Source organism: Suricata suricatta, chromosome 2 (assembly GCF_006229205.1).
Source record: "Suricata suricatta isolate VVHF042 chromosome 2, meerkat_22Aug2017_6uvM2_HiC, whole genome shotgun sequence".
Taxonomy (NCBI): domain Eukaryota; kingdom Metazoa; phylum Chordata; class Mammalia; order Carnivora; family Herpestidae; genus Suricata; species Suricata suricatta.
The window spans coordinates 22,281,340-22,306,009 of NC_043701.1; the positions used below are offsets into that span (position 1 = coordinate 22,281,340).

At 38.4% G+C, this 24,670-nt stretch overlaps 1 protein-coding gene and 1 long non-coding RNA gene across 6 annotated transcripts in view; one reads left to right on the forward strand and one right to left on the reverse strand.

Annotated features, from left to right (window-relative positions):
- The window catches only part of NRF1 (nuclear respiratory factor 1), a 146,777-nt gene that overhangs the window by 115,830 nt on the left and 6,277 nt on the right, over positions 1-24,670 (reverse strand). The window contains exon 1 of one of the 5 annotated variants that reach the window (XM_029923593.1): positions 14,938-15,161. The exons of the other annotated variants lie outside the window; for them this stretch is intronic. The gene's annotated coding sequence lies outside the window, so the exon portion shown is untranslated. Of the gene's footprint in view, positions 1-14,937; positions 15,162-24,670 lie in introns of those variants that run through there. 5 annotated transcript variants of the gene reach the window in all.
- LOC115279082 lies at positions 7,311-15,182 on the forward strand. The gene is made up of 3 exons (XR_003903200.1): positions 7,311-7,400; positions 11,348-11,461; positions 15,069-15,182. It is a non-coding gene; the product is annotated as an uncharacterized LOC115279082 (long non-coding RNA).

Consider the following 24,670-nt stretch of genomic DNA (forward strand, 5'->3'; position numbering starts at 1 on the left):
GACTTTGCTCTCACTGTTCATATCCCATTGTTCACTAAGTCCTTTCTTTGCATGTTCACCACCTAGATATTTACCACATGCTTTGCCTCCCCATTGTCTTAGCTCGGGTGCCCATGAGTGCTTCCTCAGGGACCCTGAATTAGTTGCCTGACTGCCTTCCAGCCTCAGTTCTCACAAACCGTTCTTGAACCATCCAGTATCACTTATTTTAAATTAGCAAGACAATGCAAGGGATTCAATACATTTCACTCATTCAACACATGCATGATTATCACCTACTATGTGAAACACTAATACAGACAGAGGAGACCGCAATGAACAAAGCAAATCCCTGCCTTCTTGGATGTTACATCCTACCAGAGGGAGAGAAACAACCAACAAAAGCTATATGTGTATACATAAATAAGTTAAAGTAACCACTGGAGAGACTCGAGAATGTGCTCTATAAATTACTATTTACGTATTCTTTATTCTCTTTTCTTAAGAGCTGCTGTAGTGTAAACAGAAAGAAACCAGAACTTGGAGTCAGAAATGCTTGGTTTTGATTTAGAGTTGCATAACCTTGGGGGTTGGGGGGATCCTAAAATTTCCATGAGCTTCTGTTTTATCATCTGCAAAACTGAGAATGAGAATGCCCACCCCGCAGGGTAGTACTAGCTAACATTTACTGAGTCCTTATAACTAAATGCTGGATGTTCTTCTAAGACTTTTACCTCATGTAATCCTCAACTTTATGAGGTGTTGTTAATTATCATCCTCAATGACATAATATGAAATGAAGCACAATAAGGTTAAGTAATTGTTCTAGAGCAAACAGGGAGCAGGAGAAACAAAATTTAAATCTTGACAATATGCATACTGCCTTTATAGTTTACAAAACGTGTTCACACATCTTATGTTTTTTAAGTAGGTATAGCACAGTATTAGAAAAAATAAAGTTGCTTTCTGTAGGTCCAAAACAGATCAATTTCATATGGTTCAACCTTAACTATTATGCTATTGCCACCTTAGAAAATGAAATATGAATTTTTTTAAACTACAAGGCACTATGGAAGGTATTATTTTAGGCAACAACAAACAGAACCACACTAAGAATTATTAATACAGGATGCCTGGGTGGCTCAGTCAGTTAAGTGTCCAACTCTTGGTTTCAGCTCAAGTCAGGATCTCACAGTTACCGAGTTCGAGCTATGAGTCAGGCTCTGTGCTAACAGAGCAGAGCCTGCTTGGGGCTCTCTCTTTCACTCACTCTCTCTCTGCTCCTCCTGCATCCTCCCTCCCTCCCTCTCTCTCTCTCTCTCTCTCTCTCTCTCTCAAAAATAAATAAATAAATTTTAAAAAAGAAAAACAGATTATTAATACAACTGTGACACTGAAAGTAGTATGAAAGGGATCAGACTATATATCCAGGAATCCACTCAAACTACACATCAATTAATAATCGAATCAATAAAAAGTCCATTATATATATGTCCATTATAAATAACCCACATTTCTATTTGCAGCTTTGGTATTTCGAGGATGAATCTTCTGAAAGGTATGGAGACAATCGCAAGCAGACATCATTTTCCCCCATGGCACTGATCACCATCTGATGTAATGTTTTCTCAGCCCATTAGAAAGTAAGCTCACGAGGGCAGAGTTTCCTGTTTTATTCAAGTGCTGTGTCCTCAGCACCTAGAAATTATCCAAAGGTCACAGTAATCACTCAAATTCATTTGCTGAAAAACTGAGAAATTAGAACTTCCTAAAGTACTTGGACAAGAATACATGAAATACATTTTAAGACACAGATAAATAGTACCCAGAGATTTTGTAATGTAAATAATAGCAAATAAAACCACCTTTCTGAATGGCATAAGATGTAACAGTTTCTGCCTATAAACATTTCAAAAAAGTGTCAGACATCTACATTTTGAGTACTACCCATTCAGAAATAAAAATCCCCACATTTGCTTTGTGAGTAATCCATCCATTAAAATAAACTATATCTTGAATTACTTACAAAATTAAATTTAGGATCGTATATAATCAAAGTTACAAACAGTAGTAAGAAGGAAAAAAATCATCTTAGAATCCTAGATTAGAAAACAAAGTTAGAGAAAAGTAAAAAAGCACATATGTTTCACGACTGAAATAAATAAAATTTAGAAAGTGGTTGAATATAGAATTAAAATGCCTCCACTTAAAACTAGAAATAACACTTCCCTTTTAGAATGTGTTTAACCTGTACGAGATATTCCTAAGCTAACAGGGGGAGTGGAACGCAACCCTAAGTTTCTAAAGGAACAAAAGCTCCATAAATAACATTTATACTATATTCTCTATTCAAAAAAACCAAACAATTGTTTCTGTGACTATCAAATGTTGCATCCATTTAGAGTAAGTGTTTGAAGGATTATAGAGTACTGCACAAAGCAGGTAATAATCATCCTGTAAGAATAAATAAAATTTTTTTTCACTACGAGTTTCCCAATGTGATCTTTGATAAAATTTTAAAAAACAGGGAAAAGGGACCATCAAATGTAATTTACCATATACATTTATGAGCAGCCACTTGGCCCTGGCCACAAAAGACATCCTGCAGCTGGCTGTCAAACCACTAAAGGCTGCTTGTCACCCACCTTCCTAATCTCTTAGAACTAAGCTCACTGAGGTCAAAACAAGTCAACTGCCTTTCTCACCAGCAGTAATATACTGGAATAAAAGTGTCAAGTATAATTCTGGCTGCCAAGATTTTGTGCTTAAGAACAGACTCGTAACTATTAAAGGGGACATTAAATTAGAGCTATTGCCTAAAAGGACTATCTACATCTGTAGCTTAATTGGGATTATATTTCTGAGGTCTTGATCAGTAATCAGACCAGAGGAAAGAGAACTAACTGGGGTGGGGGCCGGGGTGCACAAATAGCACAACCCCAAAAGGAATGAATAAAGAGTAAACTATTAAAAAAAAATTACCATGCCAGTAGCAATAGGTAAATACAACTAGGGTTATACTTTACAACTGATTCCATGGGTTATGCCACAAGGAACATTCACGCCAACCTAGTACAGGAGGAATACTACAGAAGTATTAAAGTGTGAGGTAGCTGTGTCCTGACTTAGAAAACATCCACAATATACATTTGAAATTGAAAAAAAAAATAGATGATAAAATCTGCCAAAATGAGTGTGGTCTCATTGAAAATAAAAAAGTATGGATATGGTTATGAGAAAACAAAATAATCTAGAAAGATATACTGAAACTATTAAGAATCCTTTTGTACAGAATGGAATTACGAAGACTATTTTTTTAATATAACTTTTTCCCTTTAAAATAATAAGCATGGGGACGCCTGGGTGGCTCAGTCGGTTAAGCGTATGACTTCGGCTCAGGTCATGATCTCACATTCGTGGGTTCGAGCCCCACGTCAGGCTCTGTGCTGACAACTCAGAGCCTGGAGCCTGTTTCAGATTCTGTCTATCCCTCTCATCTCTGATCCTCCCCAGCTCATGACGTCTCTCTCTGTCTCTCAAAAATAAGTAAAAAACAGAAAAAAAAAAGTTTAACATAATAAGTATCTAATTACTTTTATAATGGAGGTGGGGGTGGTGATTTCCAGGTCTAGGAAAGAAAGGACAAATACCTCTCTCTCCCCCTTTACCAAACGAATAATCTGAGGATGGCTTCCAAGCTCATTGAATCGCAGAGACACATGTACAGACTGTCAAGGCTGCATAGTGTTCTGTGGGAATTCTTTAAGCAGAATCCTACGTGGAACCTGAAAACATAACGTAAAAGTAGAACTCTTCTTATTGAGGGAGCTGGGAAACATGGACACCTATACTCATTCCTCCTCCTCCTCTCCTGCAAGGCCTTCTGAGGCTCCTTAGGACTCCCCAGAGCACAAGGAGAAACTCTCTGATTAATGCAAGTCTTCCACTGTGCAGCTGGGAAATTGAGGCCCAAGGGTGAGTTTCCTGTGAAGGCGAGAGGGTCAAGTAGGCAGGTCAAGTAGCATCTCTAAAGATGCAAGAGATACTGAAGTCCAAACCTGAAGGGTAAAATCGAATTCCATAAAGACTCCAAACAGCTTAAAAATAATAAACAAAATCTCATAGGACAAATTTTAAGAGGGATAAACATACCACTCTGAACTTTGGTCTAAAAAACAATTATTGCAGAAAAACATAGGATGATGAAGACTTATACCATTATCATACACATAAAAAAGATTCAGGGGTGCTTGGGCACCTTGGTGACTATCGCTTAAGTGTCCAATTCAATCTTGGCTCAGGTAGTGATCTCACAATTTGTGAGATCCAGCCCTGCATTGGGCTCTGTACTGACAGCATAGAGCCTGCTCAGGATTCTCTCCCTCCCTCCCTCCCTCCCTCCCTCCCTCCCTCCCTCCCTCCCTCTCTCTCTCTCTCTCTCTCTCTCTCTCTCTCTCAAAATAAACAAATGAACAAACAAACTTTAAAAAAAAGATTCAAGGATTTGATTCACACTACACTTAGCATGGAAATGAGCATATGACAAGCAACACATGTAAATGTGGATAATCAGAGGTGGTCTCTGCATCAGCTTGACCACAAGTTAGTTAACACATAGTGCAGTATTGGTTTTAGGAGTAGAAGTTAGTGATTCATAACACTTATATGTAACACTCAGTGCTCCTCCCAACAAGTAGGCACTTTACCTTTTAAAGATGTAGAAAAACCCCAATATTATAAGAAACATTTGGAAAAAATACAGATGTCTAAGCCTAGAGAGGAAAGGACTTTAGGGAAATGACCTCCCAAATATTAGAGGGCATATCATAAGGAAGAGGAATTATAAATAGTGTATGGCCCCAATGAGAAAAATAGGCCAGAAGTTAGGGTAGGAAGGGCAGAATTCTGGTCAACAGATCATTCATCTAACAGGGGTGTGAAGACAGTGAGTTGTCAGAAAACAAGTTCTCCCATCATTACACACCGGAGTGCAAAGCACACATCACCACTCGGGGGCGCTGGAGAGGTGGTCTTGTGCACACCCTGACTCAAACTACTATGCAGAAACTAAAGAGCAAAAAACTCAGATTCTGCACCATGGGGTCTATATCAGGGAGGCTGTTTCAGGCAAAATGGATACATACCCCGAAAAAAATGTGATTCAGTCCTTGCCCTTCACTTACTGGGAGCATATAGTCTTCTGCTCTATAATTCTACTGCATTTGGGGATGTGTACAAATGTACACACAAACAGAATCATGCATAGTATAAAACTAGCTTTAACCAAAGGGTCAGTCTTCTTTGAGATCTGTAACAGTAGAAGCTGAAAGGCTTTCCTAGAGAAATGTAGGGAAACACCAAAACCCTTCAGCTGTCATAGTCTTAAAACATTTCATATAGTTTCCTTATTAACAAATTGCAAAGGAAAGCAGGTTTTATTAATGCGTTGCTTCATCTCTGAAGATTGTGTACAGTGAAACTGATAATGTAACAACACCTTTACTGAATGTTGTAATCTCAGTCACCCATAATATAGCCAAGAGAGCCTGGGAAAGGATTTTAGTTTTGACTTACAACTTTGCCTTATTTGCATGCTATTCTAACAAGTGTAGTTCTGATTCCCCAGGCTAATGCAGCAGAAGTGATAAAGCAAGGTAAAGAGGGTAAGAACAAAAAACAAAAAGGAGACAAGAACAAAGTACCAGCAGCTGGTATTATGGAAGGACAGCCAGCACTACAGACCTCAAGTGCTTATAAGGGCGTCATCCTGTCACAGGACGAGCATTCCTGTACATATCTGAGAAACGTGTTTTTCACAATGCATGAGCAACCTAAAATACATACGGCAGTCACTCTGGAAGACAGTTTGGCAGTTTATTATAAAACTAAACACACTCTTACTATATGATCTAACAATTACACTTGGTGGTATTTAGCCAACTAAGTTGAAACCTTACATAGACACAAACACTGGCACATAAATGTTTATAATAGCTTTATTCATAATTGCCAAACCAGGATATCCTTCAATAGGTGAATTAATAAACAAATTGTGGCCCACCCAGAAAATGGGATGTTATTCAGCTGTAAAAACAAATAGGCTATCAGGCCATAAAACATGGAGGAAACTTAAGTGTGCATTGCTAAGTGAAAGAAGCCAATCTGAAAAGCCTACCTACTATAATAATTCCAACTATATGACACTCTGTAACAGGCAAAACTAGGGACACAGTAAAAAGATTAGGGCTGGGAAAAAGGGAAAGAAGGACCTCAGGGGATTTGGGGGACACTGAAACCATTCTATATGATACCATAATGGATGACACATCATAATACACCTGTCAAAACCCAAAGGCTGTACAATGTAGTGAATCCTAATGTAAGCTATGGCTTTTAATGTTGGTTCATCAACTGTAAGAAATTTACCACACTAAAACAAGATGTTAATAGAAGGATGGGGTGGCGAAGGAGTATACAGGAACTTACTATATCTTCCTCTCCATTTTTCTACTAAAACTCCTCTTAAAAATAAAGTATATTAATTTTTTAACTGTATGTCAAAAATCAAAGTTCCCATAAGAAATCATGGTAAAGGTGGGAGACAGGAACTTTCAGGCACTGCCAGGAGTTCCTCTAATCTAAATCACCATAGCCTATAGTTACATAATGCTGCAGGGTAATATATTACTTTATTTTCATAGTTTCCATATAATATATATCTATTCTTAAAATATGGTTTATATGTAAAATGCATACATAGCTTACAGTTTATAGTAATTATCCAGTGCTAAATACATTTGAATGTATGGAAGGTATGGTGGTAGGAAAGAGTGAAGAAATCAGTAGTTGGGACACCTTCATCTAATGAAAAGATAATGTTGCTGTTAAAGCCTTCCCAGCACTACCAATAAAGTTCAACTCAAGAAGAGCACAAGAGTTCAGAAGCACGGAGGCCAAAAGAAGCTCCAATACAGTTCAGTAATCAGTGCTTTCCACAGCAAAATCAAGTTGCCAAGATAAAATTATAAAAAGTACACAGTAGGGGCGCCTGGGTGGCTCAGTCGGTTAAGCCTCCATCTTGGGCTCAGGTCATGATCTCACATTCGTGGGTTCAAGCCCCGTATCGGGCTCTGTGCTGACAGATGAGAGCCTGGAGCCTGCTTCTGATTCTGTGCCTCCCTCTCTCTCTGCCCCTCCCCACTCATGCTCTGAATCTCTCTGTCTCAAAAATAAACATTAAAAATTTTTTTAAAAGTACATAGTATTCTGGTTGAAACTGTACAGAAATACACATTGTGGGTTTTTCTCATTTTAACACTTTTTAGGGAGGTGCCTGGCTGGCTCAGTCAATACAGCATGCAACTGTGAATCTTACGGACATGAGTTCAAGTCTCATGTTGGCGTGGAGCTACTTAAAAAAGGTTGGTTTTTGGGTTGTTTTTTTTTTAGTTTTTCTAAAACTTAGTGTTTACTCTTGTGTTGTATGGGTTTAGTCAAATGACATATCCATCACTATATGACAGCGTTCACTATCCTAAAAGCCTCTGTGTTCTGCCTATTCACTTCCCCTGTCCCTACCAATGGTCACCGCTAAACTTTTTTTCACCATAGTTTTGCCTTTTCTAGAATCTCACATAGTTAGAACCATACAGCATGTAGCCTTTTCAGATGGACTTCCTTTGCTTAATAATACGCATTTAAGGTTCTTCCATGTCTTTTCATGGCTTGATAGCTTATTTCTTTTGAGAGCTGAATATTCCATTGTATGGACGTACTTGTTACCGATTCTTTCTTTCACAGATCTTGCCTTTGGTGTTGTCCCTAAAAAGTCATCACCATACTCTTGATCATCTAGATTTTCTTTCTTTTTTAAAAAAATGTTTAAATGTTTATTCATTTTTAAGAGAAAGAGAAAAAGAGAGCACCTGAGCAAGGGAGGGAGAGAGAGAGGGAGACACAGAATCTAAAGCAAGCTCCAGGCTATGAGCTGTCCGCACAGAGCCCCACACGGGGCTCAAAGCCACAAACTACGAGATCATGACCTGAGCTGAAGATAGACACTTAACTGACTGAGCCACCCAGGCGCCCTGATCATCTAGATTTTCTATGTCATCTTCTAGTTTTGTAGTTTTATATTTTACATTTAGGACAATGATCCACTTTGAGTTAATTCTGGGGAAGGGTGTAAAGTCTGTGTGTAGGTTCATTTTTTGGCATGTGGATATCCAATTGTTTGGCATGTGGATATCCAATTGTTCTAGCATCGTTTGTTAAAGAAGTTCTCTTTGCTCCACTGTATGGCCTTCGCTCCTCTGTCAAAAATCAGTTGACTATATTTATGGGGATCTATTTCTGAGCTATTCTGTTCCATTGATTTGTCTATTCCTTCAATACCACACTGCCTTGACTACTATAGCTTTACAGTCAGTCCAGTAGTATCAGTCTTCTGACTTTGTTCTTCTTCAATTTTTTGTTACTTATTTTGGGTCTTTTTCCTCTCCGTGTAAACTTTAGAATCAGGTTGTCAGTATCCATAAATTAACTTGGTAGGGCTGTGACTGGGATTGCACTGAATCAATAGATCAAAAGGTGCTTTAATTAAGGCATGGGGACAGGACCCAGGGGATCAACTTAATGACATCCTGACAATATTGAGTCTTCCTATACATGACTATGGAATCTAGCTCTATTTATTTAGTTCTTCTTTTACTTCTTTCATCAGTTTTATAATTTTCTTCATATAGATTTTGTCCTTATTTTGTTATATGTATACCTAAGTATTTCATCTTTTTCATTTTTTAAAATAAAAAAATGGTTAAAACCAAACAGTACTTAGGTTTAGAGATAAGCATCACTTATCTGGTAAATCTGTTCAGTATAAAAATTTCTCATGTAAGTTTAAAAATATGTTAAACAATACTACCTCTTTTCAGATGCCTTTTTTTTTTATTAAGTTTATTTCTGAGAGACCCAAAGACAGGATGAACAGGGGAGGGTCAGAGAGAGAGGGAGAGAAAAAGAGAATCCCAAGCAGGCTCAGCACAGAGCATGATGTGGGGCTCGAACCCAAGAACCATGAGATCATGACCTGAGCCAGAACAAAGAATCAGATGCTTAGCTTAACTGACTGAGCCACCCAGGTGCCCCCAGATGCAATTGATACAATGTTTCTATACTAAAAAGTGTACCACAACATTTGGTATAGATAGTATATTTTCCAGGTAAATGTCTAACATGTAATGCTCATTCACTTTCTATTCCCAACAAAGAATCAATTAAATGGGGTTAAAGCCTTTATGTGGCTGTTTTGCAATTCTGTGTAATTCATAAAACTGTATTTATTATTAAAAGGTACCAAAAAATACATAAACTTAAGTAGGAAGGGGGAAAGCAAAAAACAAACAAACAAAAATACCCAAATATTAACTGCAGCATCTCTGAATGGCAGGGCTACAAATATTTTCATTTTTGTACTTTATTTTTAAAATTCTCTACAAAGATCACATATTACTTTCACAACTCCATTAAATCAAATATTTACAGCATGTTAAATGAGCAAACTATAGCTACATAAATCAATAAAGATTCTTTGTGTAAAACTGGAAAACATATAAATAGATATCGTCTTTTCCACAGATACAACACATAAAGAGAAAGTTTTTTAAAATGCAGGAGAAAAGGGGAGCGTGGGTGGCTCAGTCAGTTGGGCATCCAAATTCGGCTCGGGTCAAGATCTCACGGTTTGAGTTCGAGCCCCACATCGGGCTCTAGGCTGACAGCTTGGAACCTGGAGCCTGCTTCGGCTTCTGTGTCTCCCTCTCTCTCTGCCCCTTCCCTGCTCACAGTATGTCTCTGTCTCAAAAATAAATGTTTAAAAAAAAATTTTAATGCAGAATGATAAACACCAAATTCAAAATAATGGTTGAAGCTGGGAAGGATGGGAACTTGGATGGAGGAGTGTCCAAGAGGTGTCACTACACCTACGATACTTTAGTTCTTAAACTGGGTAGTAGGTACATGGTATTCATTATATTGTTCTACATCCTTCTTTATGTCTGGAGTATTTCAAAAATTTTTTAAAGCAGCAGCTACAGAAGTTATGCCAAAGCAGAAGTATCTAACCCCAATCTCTTCAAACTACTTAACTGCAATATGGTACTGGAGGATAAAAGAGAGAAATGTATCCTTTATAAGTGAGAAAATTCTTTAGCAATTTTAAAGCAGGGTTCTGAAGGTGGTTTGTCGTGTATATTTACAAGTAAACAACAATCTGAAATCTATATTTCTTAAAATATCTGTAGCAAACATCCTAATCTGTACCTTGCACATAAGCTCAAAATTAAATCTGTCCAATGTAATATAAAAATTATTTTGGGTATAGCCTCATTTTACATTTCCACTTACAACCCTATTTGAAAGCAGACTTTTTCCTTTAGTCAGTTTAAAAACAGTAAACTTTGAAAGATATTGTAAAAATAAGATTAACTTCTGAACTGGTACTTTCCAACTTGGTGGATTTAAAATGGATTCTAACCAGGACATGACATCTATCACAAGAAAGGCCACAGGAGTGGCTCTTGTAGTAACAACCCCTCTCACATTGTTACATAGCTATGATAATGACCAAAGTTTAGGTAATGCCTATCCTACCCTAGTTTTCCGTAGTATTCACTATAATTTGAAGCAGGGACTTTCAAGGACAAAAGGTAAATTCACAAGATCTTTAAAAAAAAAAAAAAAACTCCTTAAAGGAGATTCAGTAACTTTCAACATGAAACCAAAAAGTGTACTGTTGAAATGCCTTCACTTATCTCTTACAATCTCTACTTGAGATAGGAATAAAAGGTTTTAAAAAGTAAGGATGGGTGGGGGTAGGAAAAGACCTGCTTGGTTTAAGAACTAGTACTGTTCCTCCCTATTTCCACCTTCGATTCCACTGCCCATTCCTACAACCTAGCCCTAAACCAGCAAGAGACTTGTTACAAACAAATCACCAGAAAACAAAAGGAGTACTATTTAGTAAACTGAAATTAATCAAAATGTAGCAAGATAGACTGAGGCTTCCACACTAAAAGAAAAGGATATATCATGCCATTTTTAGAACCCAATGCTTTGCCCCAAACAAAAGGAGAAAATAACAGTCCACAATCACAGTAGGGTATCCATTAGACAAGCTCCCTAAAGGGAAAAAATGACTCTATTAAAACTTCCTACCTGGATCTGCAGTTTACAGGAACACAAGACTTTTATTTACCATTCTTTATAAAAGATTATTGTTTTTAACATTCACCTTCTGTGACCCTTTTTGAAAAGATTTTACTAGATCAAGCAGTGATCTATAGACATTTAAATGACATTTGCTTTTCAGATCAAATCCACTGGACTTGAGGATCCTCACTTAGATCACTACAAATTTAAGGACCCAAAAACTAGAGGACTTCTGAACAGAAGCCTAACAAGAGTAGGACTGTTGGCTCCACAGGTACTTGCGCACGTGTGTCCATTCCCTGGGCTTCTCTGAAACCTGGTAATTCTGGTTTTAATATCACCTTATATTTAGTGCATTTCATAATTTTCCAAATACATTATCATCCATACTTCATTTGACCCTCTTACCCTCAACAACTGTCTGTGGAAAAGCTGCCTATTCAAGACTGCCTATATTCTTTTACTCACCAAGTTTTGTCCTGTTTAAATGTCCTATCATGTTCACTAAACAAATATTTTTTAAGCACCTTTTCTGTTTAAAATCCTGGAGCAGAAACTGAAGAAGGACATCTGAATAATTAGTTTAACCCTCAAATAGCTTATAGCAGTAGTTCTCAAAGTGAACCGTGGAACCCTAGGACCCCTGAGACTTCTTCAAGGGATCCATGAGATAAAATCTTTTGTGTAGTAACTGTGATGCTGTGATTTATAAGAAAAATATATTTGGTCATCCAGATAATTGGGTGGGGGCATACATTCACACATATAAAGGTTTTTATTTTAGTTCCATTAGAGCTAACATACAGTGTTATATTAGTTTCAGGTGTACAATATAGTGATTCAATAATTCTATACATTACTGAGTGCTCATCACAATAAGTATCCCTGCCATCTGTTTCATCCATCCCCCTTCTGGTAACCAGTATATTCTCTAGCTCTACCCTTGTTGTTGCAAATGGTAAGATTTCATTCTCTTTTACTGCTGGATAATATTCCATTGTGTGTATACACCACATCTTCTTTATCCACTTATCTTTGGATGGGCACTTGGGCTGCTTCCATATCTTGACTATTGTACATAATGCTGCAATAAACACAGGAATGCATGTATCTCTCTGAATAAGTGTTTTTGGGAGTTCCTGGGTGGCTCAGATGTCTAAGCCTGTGACTCTTGATTTCACGATCACAGTCTGAGCTCAAGCCCCAGATAGGGCAGTGCTGAGGGTGGAGTCTGCTTAAGGTTCTCCCTCCCTCTCCTTTTGCCCCTCCCCCACGCTCTCCTTCAAAAACAAACACCCAATTCCAAATGTTTGTGTTTTTTTAATGTTTATTTATTTTTGAGAAAGCAAGCACATGCAGGGGAGGGACAGAGGGAGGGAGACACAGAATCTGAAGCAGGCATTAGGCTCCGAGCTAGCTGTCAGCTCAGAGCTAGACTGACCTACCCAAGAGCCCCATGAAATTAGTGTTTCTGTATTTGAGGGTAAATGCCCAGTAGTGTGAGTACTGGGTGATAGGGTAATTCAAGTTTTAACTTTTGGAGGAACCATTTATATTTTGATCTCCATGCACAGTTCCTGGTTTACAGCTCCTAAAACTCTTGCAATTTCTGATGTTAAGGTCAATCAACCAACCTATCTTTCTTCTGTTATGTTAATGGAGGCAGCTTTGGGAGCCAGCAAAAGGGCAGGGTGCAACTTTTGGCCCCAGCCCCCCCACCTCCAGGGAGGGGAGAGGGGCTGAAGGTTGAATCAACCAGTGGCCAATGACCTAGTCAATCAGGACTCCATAATAAAACCTCCATAAAAACCCACAGGAGTGGGTCCAGTTTCTATGTTGGTGAACATGCAGAAATGTTGGGAGTGGGGCCTGCCTGTGCTCCTTCCGCCCTCTCCCCATCCCTTGTCTGATGTCTCTCTTTACCTAGCTGTTGATTCATTTCCTTTACCATATACTTCAATAAACTGGTAAAATTAAGTGCTCCCTCAGTTCTGCAAGCCTCTCTAGCAAATTAATAAAACTTGAGAAGGGGGTCGTGGGAATGTCTGATTTACAGCCAGCCAGTTAGAAGACTAGGTAACAAGCTGGATTTGCGATTACCGTTTTGGGTGGGTGGGATTCATTGCAACCTCCAATCTCCAGGGTTGTGGTTGGTATCTGAAGTAGGCAGTCAGGGGTCAGTCTTATGGGACTGAGCCCTTAACCTATGGAATCTGATGTCATCTCCGAGTCAAGTGTCAGAACTGACTTGAATTCTGGTGCCCAAAACTGCTTGGTTGTTATGTGTAGGAAACCACCTCTCCAACACAAGCATACATATATTACAACTGGTCTCAGGACACCTGGGTGGCTCGGTTGGTTGAAGCGTTAGACTTTAGCTCAGATCTGTGGCTTTTGAGTTTGAGCCCACATCAGGCTCTCTGCTGTCAGTGTGGAGCCCACTTTGGATCCTCTGTTACTCTGCCCCCCCAAAAATAATTTTTAAAAAGTTTTTTAATGCTTTATTTTTGAGAGAGAGAGAGACAGAAGTGTGAGCGGAGGAAGGGCAGAGAGAGGGAAACACAGAATCTGAAGCAGGCTCCAGGCTCTGAGCTATCAGCAGAGCCTGACGCAGGGCTTGAACCCACAAACCGCGAGATCATGACCTGAGCCAAAGTAGGCTGCTTAACCAACTGAGCCACCCAGGTGCCCCAATATAAACATTTTTTTTAAATTGGTTTCAGAACTATTTTAACAGCCAAGACATTTGCCTTTCTTCACTGTGGTTATATTTGCACTTAACAGCGCAAAAACAATGGTAGGGTAAAACTACTAGCGCCTTAGCACATGTACTGCATCTTCATGCGCCCATAGTAAAATGGTCAATTTTATTGAAGAATGTGTTGATAAAGAGTAAAAATTTTAATTTTATTACATCTTCACCCTTAAGTTCTTGTCATTTTATTCTTCTGTATAACCAAATGAAAGTGTATTCATAAAGCAATTCTGTTTATTTATTTATTTATTTATTTATTTATTTATTTATTTTTGAGAGACAGAGAGAGACAGTGTGAGCAGGGGAGGGTTGGAGAGAGAGGGAGACACAGAATCTGAAGACAGGCTGCAGGCTCCGAGCCAGGAGCAGAGCCCGAAGCGGGGCTCAAACTCACGAACCGTGAGATCATGACCTGAGCCGAATCTGGACGCTTAACCGACTGAGCCACCCAGGCGCCCTCATAAAGCAATTCTGCATTCAAAAGTGTGCTGTTTCAAAAGTAGATGTATCAGGCTTTGAGCTGCATCTCAATTAGCTATTTCTTCCAAAAAACACCATTTTTACTTCAAAGGGCAGCTAATAGACAAAACTATATGGTTATTCACACCTGGATAAAGGACAGATATTTTTTTCAAAAATAACAAAGTGAGCCTGTCACTTCAAGGAAAATAACTGACAGTATTTGTTGCCAATGATAAAATTTGGTATTTCAAGTGATGATTAGCATTTCAGAAAACTTGTGAGCCTGATAGCTTTCCCTTACTTTTAAAAAGCCTTTTTGGATGAGATCAGTGGTAGTGTTAATGAACATGATTTTTGTGTCAAAATTTGGAAGATATGCCTAACTCAGTAAACTGATATTTTCCAAAATGACCAACGTGTGATGTTATAAAACCATGCATGGGTTAAAAGATTCATTCAAAGTGTATGATAAGCCAATAGACTGGAGCCAAATAACGTACAGTTATGGTTTCTGAATCTACATGGCAACTCACCTTTAAGAAACTAATACTGCTGAGTTTTGGTGTAATATCAAAGAAGAGTATCCACAATTATACTAAAAGGCTCTTAAAATGCTCTTCCCTTTTCCAACTACATATTTGATATGAGATGAGATCTTTTCCAGATACTTCAACCAAAGCAACATATTCAGCAGACTGAATGCAAAACCAGAGAGGAGAATCCAGCCGTCTTCCATCAAGCCAGACTTAAAAAGATTCGCAAAAACTGTAAAACAATACTCAGCATTAAATTTTTGTTTTGGAAAATATAGTTATTTCTATAACATGTAGTGAGTGTACTATTATTTTTTAATTAATTAATAAACATTTAAAATTACTGTTCTAATTTCTTGTAAATATCAAAAGTTATAACCGACATAAACAAAGCTCTGGAGTCCTCAGTAATTTTTAAGGATATAAAAGGGTCCTGAGACCAAAGATTAAGAATCAGTATAATAGGAGAAAACCAGAAAACACAAATCATAACCCAAGGTCGAAAGGGTGATGACCGTCACAGCCCTTCTGTTCTTGGGCATCCCAGCTCTTCCTAAACTAGGCCTATGCTACCTACTAGGCCCTCGAAATAATTTACTTGGCCCTGCTGGCAATCAAACTGAGTAAGTCTTTAAGCAAGCATAAAAAGGGCTTAAGCAATACCAAGATAATATGTTAAACCAATTTGAAATGATGTTTTTCTTTACCAGTTACCTAAATAAATGGCCTGAATTAACCTGGTTTTATTTCTCTAGAATAAACTTAGCCTATAAAGAGAAGTCTTTCACAAAGGACTATATAATATACCATTCCATTGGAAATGCATCCCACACAATGAAATTAGTAATGGAAAGCTATGGAATTTGGTTCCCTGCCTCTCAACAATCGGGGGAAAAGAAAAACAAACCCTAAAAATCCTACACTGGTGCTGGAGATCAGGACACAAAAGATGTCATTCCAAAAAGGGGGTGGAAGGGAACCACTTTCTAAAGGACCATATGCACATAGCAATCATTTGTATTTTTAAGAAGGGAGATGCGAACACACTTTTCACTTAGCCTACCTTAAAGGTTACACAAGAAACTGGCAGTGGTGGTGATTTCTGGAGAGGGAGACTGGAAGAGAAACTCACTTTTCACCATATTCCTTTTATATTGCTTGATCTTTTAGCCATACACATATAAAAGTTTTGCAAAAATAAAGATTTTTAATTTTTTAAATGTTTATTCACTTTTGAGAGAGAGAGAGGGAAGGAAGGGAGAACACAAGTGGGGGAGGGGCAGAGAAGGAGAGAGACAGAGACAGAGGGAGACACAGAATGGAAAGCAAGCTCCAGCTCTGAGCTGTCAGCAAAAAGCTTGATGTGGACCATGGACCATGCATGAACCATGAGATTATGACCTGAAGCAAAGTCAGATGCCCAACCAACGGAACCACCCAGGTGCCCCCAAAATAAATATTTTTAAAACATCACGTCTACATCATCCATTCCTCTAGTCTTTTATCTCAAATGTAAATTCCAAATAATACTAGTAGATATGTAAATCATTAAATGCATATTTGTTAAACAAGCAGTGGACACACATTTCATATACCTGACACAAGAATCAAAAACCTGTCCATCAACCAAGAAGTGATCAGTCACTGATTACGATTCCAGAAGGAGTACTTAACAATACTATCCATCTGTCCAGTATTGATATAGTTACTACTTCAATGGTAACTTTTTTCTTTTTTATATTTACTACACAGTTTGCTTAATATTTTTGGAATACCACCAAACTAGGTAAGTTTAAAGATTCCTTTAAAACACGCAGTAACATAAAATTCAGAATATAGCTACTATTATGCACTAGCTGCTATGACTTGTTAATGTAACACTTATAACACACGTTAACACGTGACAATGTACACCTGGATCTAAAACCTAACTACACAGTATAGATTTAATAGTCACACCATTGCCAATGAAAAAAATGGGGGTTTTAACCAATTCCCGGTTTAACAAGCCAATCTTATGATGTGGCTACAATACACCTAATTCAAATGAGGGCTATATTAATCCTAGTGGCTACGCAGTGCTCAGAATACAAAAATACCCACTGTAGTTCATAACTTATCAGGCTGATCTCACAACTCGTGCTGGGTTCTACACCACACATAACATCTAGAGACCCTAACAAAGCACAGTAGGGTCAGAATAGTTTGATATGTGGAAGGCAATATTTAATGAGTTAGCTATTACACGTAAGTGTAAAGTACTTCACATGAATTTTAAAAAATTAATATTTATTTTTGAGAGACAAAGTGCAAGCAGGGGAGGGACAGAGAGAGTGAGAGAGAGAGAGAGAGACAGAGAGAGAGAGAGAGAGACAGACAGAGAGAGAGAGAGAATCTGAAGCAGGCTCCAGGCTCTGAGCTGTCAGCAGAGCCTGATGTGAGGCTCACACTCCTAAACCACAAGATGGTAACCTGAACTGAAGTTGGGACGCTTAACCAACTGCGCTACTCAGGTGCCCCCTTCATATGAAGTTTTCTTAAATCTTCACATTATCGATGATACAGGCATTATTATCCCTGTCTTACAATTAAGGAGATTCAGACTAAGAAAGGGCAAGTAACATGCGCAAATTTGCATGCAACTGTGCATTAGCAGGATTTAACCCCAGAACCCCTGTAATGGGTTGAATGGTGGCTCCCCAAAAGAGAAGTCCACATCCTAATTCCTGGAACTGCAACCGGTACCTTATTTGGGAAAAAAAGGTCTTCCAGAGAGAACTAAACTAAGCATCCTGAGACGAGGAGATAACCCTGGATTATCCAGGTTGGTCCAAATCCAGTGACAAGTGCCCTTATAGGAGTGAAGCCAACAGAAATTATACAGAGACAATGTGCTCACAGAGGCATGTAGCCACAAGTCAAGGAATACTAGCAGCCACCAAAAGCAGGAAGTGCTAAAAAAAAAAAAAAAAAAAAGATTCTTCCCTAGAGCCACCAGAGCAATTGTGACTTCTGGGCTCCAGAAATATGAGAGAATAAATTTCCATTATTTTAAGGCACTTACTTTATGGTAATTTGTTACAGTAGCACTAGGAAACAGCCCCCTCAACTCTCTTTCCAGCATACCCCATTACCTTTCCAAGAAGGCTGAAGGTCCCAGGGACAGTTAAACCAGGAGACAACTCAAAAGGGGCACCTGGATGGCTCAGTAGGTTAAGCATCAGACTCTTGATTTCTGCTCAGGTCATGATCTCACAGTTTCGTGTGATCCAGCCCCATTGCATCAGGCTCCACACTGACAGTGCAGAGCCTGCTTGGGAATTCTCTCTCTGCCCTTCCCCCACTTGTGCTCGTGCTCTCTTTCTCAAAAATAAACTTTTTTTAAAGGACAACTCAGAGGACTTTATAAAGAAAATACAAAATGTTGATTTGGGAAGTCCTAGAGAACAGAAGGTAAGACCAGTAGGTGAAACTTACAGGGAGAAATTTCAGTTGAAATTAAGCTAACCATCTGGATGTCTTAAACATTAGAGACACTTTGGGTAAGTAGTAAATTTCCTATCATTGGATGTGTTCAAGGAGATACTAATAATCATGTAACTTTGGGGAAGAGGGGTGGCTTAGAGGACTCAGATTCTGGTTCCACCCTGAGTTCCTAGAAATTACTAAGTATTAGATGGCACCACAAAATGTGGTTAATAAGGGAATATATTAAATGAATTTTGCAAGGTTTCCACAATCATCCCCATAAATGCTGACTATTTGTTATATGTCAGGCACCGTGATTGATAATGAACACTATGTTTGTATCTGCAATCACGAAGCTTTACAATCTGGTGGGAAAGACAGACATATATTGAGTTATATACAAACAAGTATAAAATGACACATATAACACATATGGTGAAGTGCAAACATGAGGGAGATCTAAGAAAAGTTCCTGAGGAAATTAAGCTTGAGGAGAGACCTAAATAAAATGTATATGATCTTACTAGAGAAGGGGAAAGCTTTACAGGCAGAAGAAACACCAATAGGATCTTATGGTTAGGGGAGCATGGTTGACATGAAACGAGTCCAAGATATTAGGTACCCCACTGAAGAGCTTGGTCTTCATCCTGTATTCAATGGGGAAATGACTAGAGCTGTGTATTTAGAAAAGATCAATTTGTTCTGGCTGCACTGAAAATGGACTAGGGCTTAGCCAGAGTGGATGCAGGTGGAACAGTTAGAGGTTATTCCAACAGTCTAAGAAAGATACGACAGCAACTCAGACATAAGTGGTTATGCCAAATGAAGAGGGCAAATTGAGTTCAGAAAGTTAAATAAACTTTCTAAAGGATGTGGTACCATTGAAGACGAAAGTTTCTAAGAAACCAAATGAAACAGTGGTACCATTCACTGAGGTGAGCCAGAGCTGAACAGGACCAAGTTTGATAAGGGAATTTCATTCTGAGAAGTGCATCTGAAGCATCCAAGAAATGCCAACTGGGCCCCTGGATATAGGGTTCTGAAACCTGACTGTAGGCCAAAGCTGGGTGTGCATATTTACATGAACAACTGCACAGACTTTTATCATTAAGGGAATCCAATTACTGTTAAAAGCAATCATTCTTCTTTAAAAAAGATAATTTCAAAATCATACTAACCTAAAAGACAAGAATCACTACTGTACCCAAAGCCCTAAATTAATACTAAACAAAGATTACTTATATAAAGAGCATTGGATATTTGCATATATACCACTCTCTGTGGCTACAAAATAGATTTCTTCAGAATAAAGACAAGTCATGTTGGTGGACTCTCAATTTAGAATTAGCCACTGTTCTCAACTGTTTTGGACACAAAAACTGAAAACGAGTTAAAGAGGCAATAAGTTTGTACTTACTATTTTTTTTTTTTTTTATGTTTACTTTTGAGACAGAGCGTGAGCAGGGGGTGAGGCAGAGAGAGGGAGAGACACAGAATCTGAAGCAGGCTCCAGGCTCTGAGCTAGATGTCAGCACAGAGCCCAATGCAGGGCTCAAACCCACGAATCATGAGATCGTGACCTGAGCCAAAGTCAGACACTTTAACCAGCTGAGCCATCCAGGCTCCCCTGACTTAAGCATCTTAACTGTCAGGTATATTTTTCCCCTTGAAAAGATCCTAATCCTCAAATTAAAAGGAAAGAGAATAAATAAATCAGACTTTTTTTTCTTCTGACACACACTTCCATATGCTTTATACCATACTTGCTCAAAAAAGGACTAAACTGCTTTGGATGTTAGTTGCAGTAACTAAGGAACTATTTACCCTAGATTTGTTTTCCATTTTGTATTAAAAACAAAAAGCAAACCAACTACCTGAGGGATTAAAGACAGACCTAAACGAGAAGGCAGGAAAATTGAGTTATATTACCAACTGCAAAGAGAATCCACTGCATAAAATCTTCAAGGAAGTTAACTTTGAGAAAAATCAAGCTATTTTTACATAAAATTAGAATTATATATACCATGTACTTCACTGAGGCAAAACACAAATGAAATTACCTAGCATTTTATATGTGTACACATATTTATATTTTGTATATATAAAATCTTTTGAAATCCCCATAGATAATGCTTAAAAACCCAAGTATTTTTAATACTTCTGTATTTACTACTGATGCTACTAATATCTAATTTGTTCTCGACAGGAACAGAACTCAGAAGGTCCCAGGGTATAAAATAAAAGAATAATATATTGAGATAAACTTGTTCACTTCAGAAATTTTCTCGCAAAGAGAAATCTTAGCTCGGGAACTATGAGAGCAGAGTGGAGGAAAAAAACTAATTATTCTGTGAAGGAAACGGAGGGTAACCCAGGACTCAGCTCTCACTCCTCACGAGTGCGCTCTCACAGGCAAGCCCTTCCGCCCTCACTCCAAGCTATCCTTACCTCAGCAAAACACACAGCACGAAACAGACGGCAAGCATTTCCTGGAAATCTGGATTTGGAGAGAAACTCTTAAATATCATTTATATTTCATTAAAACAAATAGATTTACAACTGCCCCACTAAGAATATTTCAGGGCTAAAATAGATGAATTAAATATCCTTAGACATTTTTGGTTCAAAACAATATGCAGGGTATAATTCTATTTATCATATACAGCATGTGCACGTACGTACAATGTGTGTGTGCGTGCATGCACATACATATATGCTTAGAAAATATCTGACTAAAATATTATCTTTGTACAATATATTCAAATTTTTCTTCGCTATCCTACAATGAACACATATACATACCTTTTTACTTAAAGAAGAAAATACCATATTATTTCACATGTCATGACACAGACTCAGAATTAATTTTAGAAGATATTTTTATTCAGAAGATATTTTAGATGCCATTTCTGTCCTCTTCATTTTTCAGGTGGGAGAACAGGCCCAGTGAGGATAAATGACTTGCCTGCCCAAAATCTGACAGTGAGTCCTTAGGGCCATAATTCTATCATCCATGCCTCTGTGTGTGTTGGGGCGGGGGGGGGGGGGGGGTCTATAAAAGAAAATGCATTTTCACTAAAGATAGTTTGAAAGTTAAAAGAAAGAAAACGAAAATCACCTATATGCTTATAAGTCAGAGATAACCATTTATTATGGAACGTTTTCTGGTTTGTTTTCTTTCTTTAAATTGCTCACCACAGGGGCACCTGGGTGGCTCAGTTGGTTAAGCATCCGACTTCGGCTCAGGTCATGATCCCACAGTCTGTGGGTTCGAGCCCCGCGTTGGGCTCTGTGCTGACAGCTCAGAGCCTGAAGCCTGCTCAGATTCTGTGCCTCCCTCTCCTTCTGCCCCTCCCCTGCTCACTCTCTGCTCTGTCTCTCAAAATAAAATAAAGACATTAAAAAATTTTTTAAATAAATAAATAAATAAAATTGCTCGCCATAAAAATTATTTCTTTTCAATGTACAAAACTTGTAAGATATAGAACCAAAATTTAAAAAGGAAAAGACAAAAATTTTAACATTCGGTCATGTAACTGGTGATGTCAGAATTATTGCTCTCTTAGACTTAGTGACTGAAGCCAGTCTGGGGGTCAAAAGACTAGTTCTATGACAGCATTTTTATTTAGCAAACTTTGGTTGGTTCTTTAATTGGTGGGTTATTTTTACGTAGGAGATTGATTACTAAGAATTTTATTTCATAGTTGTTTATAAAAGACAAAAGACCGGGGTACCTCGTGGCTCAGTCAGTTGAGCGTCAGACTTTGGCTCAAGTCATGATCTCATCATGAGTTCAAGCTCCACTCCCGGCTTCCTGCTGTCAGTCTGCCAGCACAGAGCCTACTTCAGATCCTCTGCCCCCTCTTTCTGCCCCTCCCCCACTTGCACTCTCTCAAAAGCAAATAAACATTTGTTTTTTAAATGTCTGTTTTAAAAAAAAAAAGACAAAGGACCAAAAAGTAGTGAACAAAGGAGAAGATAAAATACTCCAATTCTATTTAGGGATCTTCTTTGTAGACTTAGTGATAATCCACAAACACAAACTAATTACGAGTTATATAACACAAATTTTTTATGTTTCGGATTACACGATCTATTTATTCATTGCTTTCTTGTATTTACCAATACTTTAATAGGGTATTCTATAAAACACTGCTGGCATTGGGTCACCTGAGTGGCTCTGTCAGTTAAGCATCCAACTTCGGCTTAGGTCCTGATCTTTTGCTTCATGAGTTCAAGCCCAGTATCAGACTCCTTGCTGTCAGCATGGAGCATGCCTTACCCCAGGCATGTGTGTATACTCTTTCTCTCAAAAATAAACAAACCTTTTAAAATAAATAAACAAGCATTTTAGAAAAACACTGCTGGAATTATAGAAAAAACATGAGTGGGGCACCTGGGTGGCTCAGTTGGTTAAGTGTCCAACTTCAGCTCAGGTCATGATCTCACTGTTCATGAGTTCAAGCCCTGTGTTGAGCTCTGTGCTGACAGTTCAGATTCTGTGTCTCCCTCTCTCTCTGCTCCTCCCTCACTCATGCTCTGTCTCTCAAAAATAAATAAACATTAAAAAAATTTTTTTAAAGAAAAAACATGAGTTATAAATATATATATATAAAATAAGCTAAGCAAACTCATAAGCTACTGAATCACCATCAACTCAATTTGCAAGAATTTTAAAAAATATATTTTACCTTTATCTTGTCCTTTTAAAATTCCTACCTCCTATATACTTTAATTTTTAAATGCTTTTATTTATATATTTGAGAGAGAGAGAGAGAGAGAGAGAGAGAGAGAACATGCATGTGCGTGCAAGGCAAGGAGGGGCAGAGAGACAGGGGGAAACACAGAATCCAAAGAAGGATCCAGGCTCTGAGCTGTCAGCACAGAGCCCGACGCTGGCTCGAACCCACGAACTGTGAGATCATGACCTGAGCCGAAGTCGGATGCTTAACCAACTGAGCCACCCAGGTGCCCCACCTTCTATAATACTTTATAAAGCACATTTATAAATAAATGTGATTTAGAACCTGTGCTCAAAATTTTATTGTAAGAGTGACAATCAAAAGTTGGAGATCACTGCAGCATGTGGGTGGCTGTCAGCTAAGCCTCTGACTCTTGATTTCAGCTCAGGTCATGATCTCACGGTTCATGGGATAGAGCCCCAGGTCTATCAGTGCAGAGCCTGCTTGGGATTCTTTCCCCCTCTCTCTGCCTCTCCCTCATGTCCGTGTTCATGTGCACACACTCTCTCTTTCAAAATAAAGTTGGAGACTGCCTAGAACCTAAGGCCTAGTTAACAAAACTGTCTCCTAATATCAAAGATCCAAAAATTATAGAGGAAGAAAGTAAAAATGACCAGCTATCTAAAATTTTAGGGTGAAAAAATTTTGGATTAAATAAGATCTAGTATGTAACATTATCAAAAATTTCCTTAAATTTCTGGGGCGCTGAGTGACTCAGTCGGTTGAGCGTCCAACTTTGCCTCATGTCATGATTGGTTTTTAAGTTCGAGCCCACATGGGGCTCAATGCTGTCGTCACAGAACTTGCTTCAGATCCTCTGTCCCCCTTTCTCTGCCCTTCCCCCACTTATTCTCCCCCAGAACATTTAAAAAATTGTTTAATTTCTAGATTAAAAACTTAAGAAACTTGAACACTAGCAATCTGTTAACAGTAAATCATCATAAATCTCAAAGCATGCCACAACTGTCATACTTCAAAAGACCCTATAAAATAGGCCAATGGTATTTTCAATTCATGGTCAAAAAACTAAGCAAGGAGAGAATTTCTTGACCCAAATGACTAGACTGAAACATTTGTGCATTTTAGAAAATTTCCAATGTACACGCAGCTCCCAACTTAAAAAATTCTGAGTGAAATCTATGAACCAGTTAAATTTCTTTCAAAACTTATTTTCTCTTTCAAATAGTAATCTGATCGCTCACAAAGCCCACTGTATATAGCGCCTGAATTGATAGTCATATACTAGTGTGAGTCCTGGAGTAGAAAAAACAAAAAACAAAACAAGGAATTCAGAAGAGCTGGCAAGATTCTGAAACCGGTTAAGCTTTACTTTGACATTCCTCCCACCTTCCTTCTGGTGCTGGTAGTCCTATCTCCTAGAGGTGCCTCAGATCTTCCCAAAGTTCTTCACTTGAAATACTCAAAATTTCTTCCCCTTGGTCTGTCCCGGTCAATCCGGTTAACTGATTTCACACAACACAGTCAATATCTATCTGACTGAATTACCAATACTGATGAGCGCC